Source organism: Blennius ocellaris (genome assembly GCF_963422515.1).
Source record: "Blennius ocellaris genome assembly, chromosome: 2".
Lineage (NCBI taxonomy): Eukaryota > Metazoa > Chordata > Actinopteri > Blenniiformes > Blenniidae > Blennius > Blennius ocellaris.
This window is the reverse complement of record NC_137651.1, coordinates 5,543,484-5,552,451: the sequence shown is the minus strand read 5'-3', so window position 1 is coordinate 5,552,451 and position 8,968 is coordinate 5,543,484.

Genomic DNA, 8,968 nt, shown 5'->3' with positions numbered 1-8,968 from the left:
TATATGAGTTATTGTGCCGTCTATTTGCATTCAGATATTGCTTGAAGTTATTTTCACAGACTGATATTTTGAGGGAACAATTGTCCCCCCATGTCCCACTTTTTGTCTCCCCATGCAACTATCTCCTGTGTGTCTCCTGTGTTTCCAAGACACATGCTCATCAAGACTGCCAGACTTTGCTTCTATTTCTTCCATTGCCAAAGATAACATACTGTAACGTTTAGCTGTTGTCGGCAATGTTTCTCTTTGTCTCTTACAGAAATGTCTGTGATGTGTGGCTTCACTTTAACATGACGTTTTCAGAGCCTCTGCTGAGCCAAGACAAGTGGATTTGAATCTAGAGAATAAAGCAACCAGCAAGCCAATAAAACAATTTGTAACAGATGTTGAAATGTGGGTAACTGACACTTTAATTGTGCTTACTTTGGACAGTAATCAGAGAATGAATGAGAGTGGTCTCTCAGGGGCTGCTGGCGAGAGCCTGCAGGAGTTTTATGTGTAGGCTGTGTTTTTAGACGAGGAGCGCTTGTCTTTCTGGTGTTTACATGTGTGTACCAGATAAAATACAAGTGCTAATGTTGTGGAAAGGCGAGCTAATATCAGGTCATCCTCCTGATCACGTTTTTTGTATCTAGTTTATCATTTGACTCATTCAATAAGTTGAATTTGCCATGCCTCCAAGGTGACACGCTGGCTCTCCGTTTTATTGGCTTCTAACATTAAACAGGAAGTTGGACTTAGTCATTTCACTGCAGACTGAGACCAGAAACTATGATATACTGAGAACACGCACTGCTACATTCAATAGGTCAACATAAACCTTCACTGTCGCTGAAAGCAGAAGGAATTTTAACCTTCAAATAGAATTTTTCTGCCATTATTCTTCAAAGTGACAAGAACCTATGAAACATTGACAATCATCTTGCAGCATTTCTAGTGCAGTATATCATAGTGGGTTGATACAAGAAGCAATGTCTGATTTGTATATCACAAGATTTCAGTGTGGCAGTGCATCTGCTGCACTCTGACACGCTGCTGTGAAAATGGGCAGACAATACAAATATCCAGTGTCACACGAAGGCGTGTTTCTGTGTTTGTGTGTGTGTGTGTCATGCTTACTGATAATCAGTGGCATGACTGTCGTTTTGTTTTACTGAAACAAAAAACAAAGAATGTATGAATTAAAAGATGAGTCAAATTTCTGTTCCATTCAACAACAAAAAAAACTAAAATACAAAAAAAGGAGTAGAACAGAAACACTCAATAACCCTCTGGAAGAATTCCTGCATAATGGAAAACAACACTTGTATTAAAAAAAACAAAACAAAAAACAAAATAAGAATAACTTGCTCCCATTAGTTTAATTTAATTATGAAAGACATGTTCTTGATAGTAAACCAATGCTTAAATAATTGGGACTTCGACGAGATGACATTGAGAGGTATATCCTGTGTATATATTATATTTATATACATACATACGTACAGTGTATACTATTTATATATTTCATATGTGATGTCACTGTTGTACTTTCTCATCTGATTCATTTTCTTATTCTCTTCTTATTCCTTTGTAAACTGCAACTCTACAGAGTACAAATTTAAAAAGATATAAAAGTATATACTATGTCATGTCATCTCATCTCAGTATCTGAGCTACAATTAAACCGTCACACAGTTAACAAGCCATCAGGCCCGGCGCATTAATGCAGCCATGAACAACAAGATTTTTTGTTTTTTGAACTGCACATTGATGCCGAGCTTGATATTCCCTCTGCTCTTCAGCCTAGAGGACCAAACATCTATTATTTTTTCAAAACACTTTCAAATGCTCTTTCATTGGACCACAGGAGACTTTTCTTTTTGGCGACAGCAACATCTCTGCATTGTTTTAATGTTTAGTTTTAACGTGCTTGGACTCAGTGAATGGCTGTGTCAACAGGCAATGGGGTCTCCTGTGTTTCTTTGTCCGTGATGTGATTTGAAAAAGCAGAAGTGTGTTTGTTTTAAATGCTGAAGGTCTAAAAAGCCTCCGGTCCTCGTCCTTTTCTTATGGTCAGAAATATTTGCAATTGCTTTTATCACTGCTCAGAAAACTCCAGTTGTCAGGGAGCAATTCAGTATACTGTATGAGGAAATTTTATTTGGACAAACACTCAATTTGCATTCAGTGTTTTTGGCCGAATAAATCAAAGAAATGTGATCGAACACCTTTCATTTTGGTCATTAAAATTAAAATAAAATACAAAGAACACAAGTACCAAACAGATTTCAAAATTACATGCATGAACCGTTAATCTGGTGTTAAAATCTGATCAAATACAGTCCAGAACGATTTAAATGTCAAAAGGTACATATTATAATACTAAAGCAAATGAAAAATAAGGACCATTTGGAACAATAAGTCAACTAAATTGATACCTTTGAACAAAATTCAGGAGGATCAATATAAAACGCTGAGACAAGCTGAAGTGGTTTGGTTTCAAGCTTTAGTTTACATGGTTAAACACAACGGGTTCCTCTCAGACATACTATTTCAGTATCTCTTGGCTTGTAAACTGAAGGATGTCTCAACAGGCCCTCGCTACGAAATCATTGGCATCACTTTCAAAATATGGAATCAAATGTCATTATGTTTCACATTGCGCAAACAATTCAATGTGAGATCAAGGACCCTAATTACGGTTTGCATGAATGCCCCAGGTTTTTGTTATTACATGCAGTATATGGAGAGTAAACCTCAAATCTCCCTTAAGGAATTGAACTTGTCAGACAGATTCGAGATGTCATTGAATCAACCATACGAACACTGAAAAATGAACACGTTTGTCTTTAGAAACTTGTTTTGAGCAGCGGCGCCATCTTGTGGCTATTTGGTTCAAAGACAGTGAGTCCATCCATCTTCAATACCGCTTCATCCTATTGGCAAGGTGCTGGAGCTGAGTCAACTCAGAGGAAAAATACACAATTACATTCACACTTCAGGACAGTTGAGAGTTGAAAGGCCTGTCCTGTATCAGAAGCCACGGCCTCCTCACTGTGAGGCGGGAGCAGTAACCACTGTAACGCTGCAGAAGCTTGTCCACGCCTTTGTGTCCTCCAGGCTGGACCACCAAGATTCATTTAAAATAAAAACAACCATCCAGACTAGATCTGTTTAAAAAAAACAAAAAACAAATGACTAATCTAAAATCACAACCACTCTGTATTTCTTCCAAGGGCTTCTTGTCCTGGACAGAATGCACTATAAGATCTGTCCCACCATCCCATCAGTACATCCGTGAAACCCCCCCCCACCAGCCTTACCTCTCAGACTGCAATCACCCCATGCACCACCACTGCCTCCACTCCAAGAGCTACGTATCTCTCATGCTACACTGTGGGAACATGTTCCTCTTTAAAGTCAATCAATTCAACTAATAAGATGTCAACAGTACCGTGGGAAGAAACAGGATAAACACTTGCAGGCCTGGAAATGGACTGGAGATTTCCAGGTGGTGAGACAAGAAGGCTGACCACTGAAATATGGTAATATTGACATCAAATTAAAAGAAAAAGAAAAAAGATTGTACTGTAAATATCATGAGACTGGTTTCAATGATGTAAATGCCTGTTAAGAAATGGTCACAAGGGATATTCTTCACACGCAATAGACGACACAGGAAACATGCATGAGAGCGCACTTGATTAAACATCCTATACTCTCGGTGTCCGACGTACGCCGCAATTGGACACGCAAATGTTCAGCACACATCGTCATTTGATGTTATTTACATCCATGACCCTCTAAATAGGTCTGTGCGCTTCTCTGTGACCTGGTTTCACGATGATGTCCTCCCCTACATAACTCATCCTATTGAAAGTATTCAAACATGTCATCTGACGTCGCCATGGAGACACTCTCCTCCTCCTCCTCCTCCTCCTCCTCCTCCTCCTCCTCCTCCTCCTCCCCCTCCTCCTCCTCTTCAGTTGCCACAGTGACCAGCAGAGGGCAACATCATCAATGAATTTTGAGCCTGGGACGATGCTGTGACTTCTGCAGAGGCTGACGGACACAATGACGCAGCTATCTCTGCTTTTGGCTTGGAAACTGTCTGTATATTTAGCACCTTGTTTAAAATTAGAGCCCAGCACATGGGGAATAAATTTAGCTGGCAGTTTTAGATGTATATTTGCCGAGTCATACAAATTGGACTTACACACCTGGCCGAAGTTCATGTGAAGGAGTAAAACTTTTTTTTTCTGTTGAGCATGTTCAGTGTTCATTAGTCGGATCATTTGGATTTGGAAAAACTCAGCATTTCCTAAATGCGGCATGAAGTCCCTTGACTCCACAAAGAAGAAGAAGAAGAAGAGGGGGTGAAGACGTGGGGCCAAAATGAGCTGCTCAGTTATACAAAGCCACAAAACCCAGTCTGCTGTAGATACACATTGATGTGTTTGTTTAACCGTTTTGGGCACACGTTTAAAAACTCGTGATTGACCATTCACATCATGGGATATGTTGATTTAAAGATATTTCAATTCAATTCAATTTTATCTATATAGTGTCAAATACAACACAGTCATTTCAAATCACTTGTACTGAGAACATGCAACAATTCCACCTTACCAAGCATAAAAGAGTACAAAGACAAAATCCCCCTCTTCTCACAGGAAGGAACCTGCAGAACCAGGCTTGGAGGTGGAGACGTTCAACGCATAATAGGCTGCTAACACGTTTTAGCAATGGCAAAAATTCTATAATATTCAGGAATTCCCAAAATGTGTAACTCTGATAAATTCTAAAATGCTTACACTTTCTAGAACTCTCATAAATTCAATCAAGGACTCTGACCTTCTCGAACAGGGGTCTTTAACTATTATGACTGAAAGAGACCCTTTTGCAACTTTCCACCAAATACATTTTGGCTGGAGCTACAATTTTCTACCTTAAAATAACAACATATCTGATGTTTCATGACAATTTAGAACAGCGGACATCATTTTTTGTCTTTATTTTAGTGGGGGGATTTTTCTTCTTCTTTAAAGCCATTTCGGTTGTTTTGGATGTCAGCTTTAGCTGTTGTAGCTGTTTTCACTGTTTTAACACATTGTCAATTTGCTTGTTTTTTGTTTTCTGTTTATTTGAGGCTACTTTTGTAATATTTCAGCTATTTTAAATGTTTCTCATTTTTAGTTGTTGTATTAATTTTCTTGTAGGTTGCAGACCCCTGTTCTACAACTTGCGCAAAAAATTATACTAATCTTACACATGCTTGAACTTGTACACATCTGGAACTCTCACATATATAGAACTCTTACACTTTCTAGAAACCTTCATCTCAGTGACATGACATATCTCATGACATCTCATGATATATGTCCTCTTCAAGTCTTTGACTGTCATTAACTCATCATGGTGAATCTGGAACCGACAAGAAGAAAGAGGACAGAACACTGGCACATATTTATGTATTATTCAAGAAAAGCTCATTCTTCATTCTGAGTGTAAAAACACATAATCGAACATGAACAGTCGTAGGTATGTTACAATGTGAATGAGCAAATACATTGGGGATGAGAGAGAGGGCGGGGCAAATCTGCTAGGAGCATCCAAGCTGCAGGTCTGGAACCCAAACCAGAGATCTAATCTCTACTGCGAGTGCCGGGCTTCCCCAGGGCATCCTCCCAGTGGGATGTGCCTGGGAGAACTCGAACAGAGGGGCATCCTAATCAGATGCCCGAATTACCTCAAGTGACTCTTTGGATTAGTGGGTGTATTTCAACAGATGGTTGAACTCATCAGTCTATTAGGACGAGCATGATCGAGTACCGACAGCCAGTTTCTTCTGTCAGGGTCAGTGGTGCCACATGGTGCCTCAGCAATGCACCTCTCACCTATGTTGGATTTTCTGAGTAAATGTATGCCGTCCTGCTCGCTTGCCCGACCGGGCCATGGAGGCTGCGCAGCCATATTGCAGTCACCAGTGGACACCGCCTGCTGGTTCCAGTTGTGGGTCATGGTGACCCTCATCTGAGCACATTACATGATCCCGTGTGTTACATTTCCACATAAATATTTTTGGATGTGTCTGTCTGGGTCTTTACTGGTGAAACATGGTTTCACCCACTGTCAGCCTGGTCAGCAGCTCGAGCACCCTGAAATAAATAAACCATTATAGAAGATGAATGTATTGATGCAAGAGAGTTGTGTATTCATGAACTGTATTCAATCATTAATTGTGCTATTACTCCAAGTTGCAGGAGTGGCATGGGGTAGGATATAGCCAACAACCCATACCACATTTTTTTGTTCATGTGCAGTGAAAATGTTCCTCGCACGAGTTGTACTGGTTTAAATATTAACCAGCAGTTCACGTGAACAGTGATCCTCAGTGCTGATTTACATGTCGGTGCACCACGTGGCTGAACTCTGAGCTTCTCTGTGGGTGCTCCCATGGACTGTGGCCCATCTGATTGTAGCTTTATATCCTGCTTAATGTATTTTTAATGCTTCTGCTAATGAGGGATAAACTCCAATTAAACAGCTGAAAAATAGCATCCTGCTATACTGCTGTGTTCTTACCGGAATAAATTCAGTGTCTGTGTATTACATTAAAAGAAAAAAGAAAAAAGAAATTCAAATTTCTTGTTTGCTTTTGGTTAAATCAATAGATATTGAATATTCAGTCGATGGCAGTGAACCGCATGTGGCCTACATGTTGGAGACACATCCCTCAGCATCTGAAAAATACATTGCTATAAGCTAGATCAATAACAATCTGAATATGCGCAATAAAATATGAAAGAAAGACAAAAAATATCTTGGGAACGTCAACATGAAATCAGAGTGCAGGACATGAAGATGCGTTGTCAGCTCTTAATAATGAATGAATGGTCAGAAACTGTACATCACAGGCTTCAAACGCTTTTTCCCAGCATAATTTACTTCTTTTAACTAGAACAAATCACAATGAAAAAGAAAACAAAGCTGTTTAATATTTTGTTAAAAAGGCAAATCTATAGAAATTAGATTACCACAAGTTTAACAGGCACACAGTAAATGTGTGAAAAGCGCTTTCAGTCAAAACATTTATCATTGAATTATCTACAGATAATCAGTCTCACTCCAGTTACTTTGTTTCTTTTCACTTTTAATAAATATACAATTCAATTATTTAAGCAATGTATTCGTGATTGAATCAAGCTTTAACAAAGGCTGGTTAGCAATCTCTCAGTTGTCAGAAAGTACAAGGAAATATAGTTTCTAGCATTGACGGGATACAAATACATTCATATTGAAGTTGATAACCTTGGATGGAAAAGACTAAACTTGATACTTGAGCATTTCATGCTGAATTGCTTCGAAAATGTATCACATTACGTTACTGTTTCAGGCACTGGTAAAACCAGTTTGTTGTAACATGTTCCAAAACATGTAAAAGGAGATGGAAGAAAAAGGAACATTTTAATGAATTACAATACAGGGGCGGAGCTTTCATAGTACCATTGAGGAGGTGTAATCTGATTGTCTGCACCATCAACAATCAATTGTCATTGGATCTAAAGTTATGCATGAAACTCCCACTTTTTGCATTTGCCGAACTGATATGAAACGATACTAAACATTTGATTTCAGTGCATCATGATGCAACAATTCAAAGAAACCAATGAACATTGTGTAATATGTTTGTACATTGTAGTCAACAAAATGGTTCATTTCCATGCTGTCTCAGTACACACTCCATCTGTATGAGCAGTAATTGTAACTTTTGTACGTTTGATGCTCCGACTGTACCTTTGGCACATTTTGTCTGTGACAACTACGCCCACTCGCCACCACATTCCTCAGTTACAGTAATAAAGATCCTATGTCTTTATGAAAACAACACAGTATGTTGACTCAACTTTCAGGGGATCCAATTTGTCAAAAGGAATTTTAAAAATGCCACACGTTTATCAATAAGCACCTGCAAAACTTAAGAAGCCAACATGCTGGAAACTGTTTTCAGCACGTCTGGCTCTCCACGCCACAATTTTCTTGTCACTCACACCACCGGTGACGTACGAGCACGGTGGACTCAGGCTGCAAGTATTTGTGGTTCGCCTGCAGCGAATTCCTCAACTGTCACATTGCATGGGTTACACTGGGTGTGGTCATTCTTTACTGGTTAAGCTTTATAGTTTTTGCTTTGGAGATCCGCCACTTTGTATTTGCCAGTCTCACTTTTTGTTGGATCTGCAATGAACAGGAAGAAAGGAGAGTCGAGACGCACGTCACTGAGATAATGACAGACAAAGACTGTCATATTGCCTGTTAGCATGTGCCGCTCTGCAAGTGCGTGCATCTGGGTCTGCGCATGTTGCATGTGCATGCATGTTCTCCTCTCTGTACAATTAGAGGTTGCTGGTAACCACCTCTCCTTCAGGCTAAATTGGAGTCAGCTAATGCTGGAGTGTCTAATGAAACATGACAGATAGCCTGGTCTGCCCAACTGTCTCTGCACACAGTTTAAACAACACTGGCAACTAACAGCGTCCCTCTGCAAGACCACAGAACGAGCTGCACAGAACGAGCTGCGTTGACCACTATTCTTATCGTTTCAGTTTATGAATCAGTGGATTCTCTTTTTTTTATTATTATTATTTAATAAACTGAACAGAGCTACAAAGACATTGCGTTTTAGAATGCTTCAGCTGTACTGAGAAAATAACAGCATTGGGCAAGTTCTCAAAAATGTGTACTTGAATATATTACTGGATAATATGTCACTTTTAACTAGGTTAATACTGTACATCTGGTTGTGTTGCTGTGTTTTCAGTACTTTGTGGGTCGACTGTATGGCTGGTCATTAAGTTGAATCAGTTGGAAGCGAGTGGGTGAGGCACAAACACATTATTTTGGTTGCTGGAGTTAATCAGACATTGTTATTGTGAAATATTTCCTATTGCAAGCACATCTTTCATGCAAAACACCTGTACCTGTA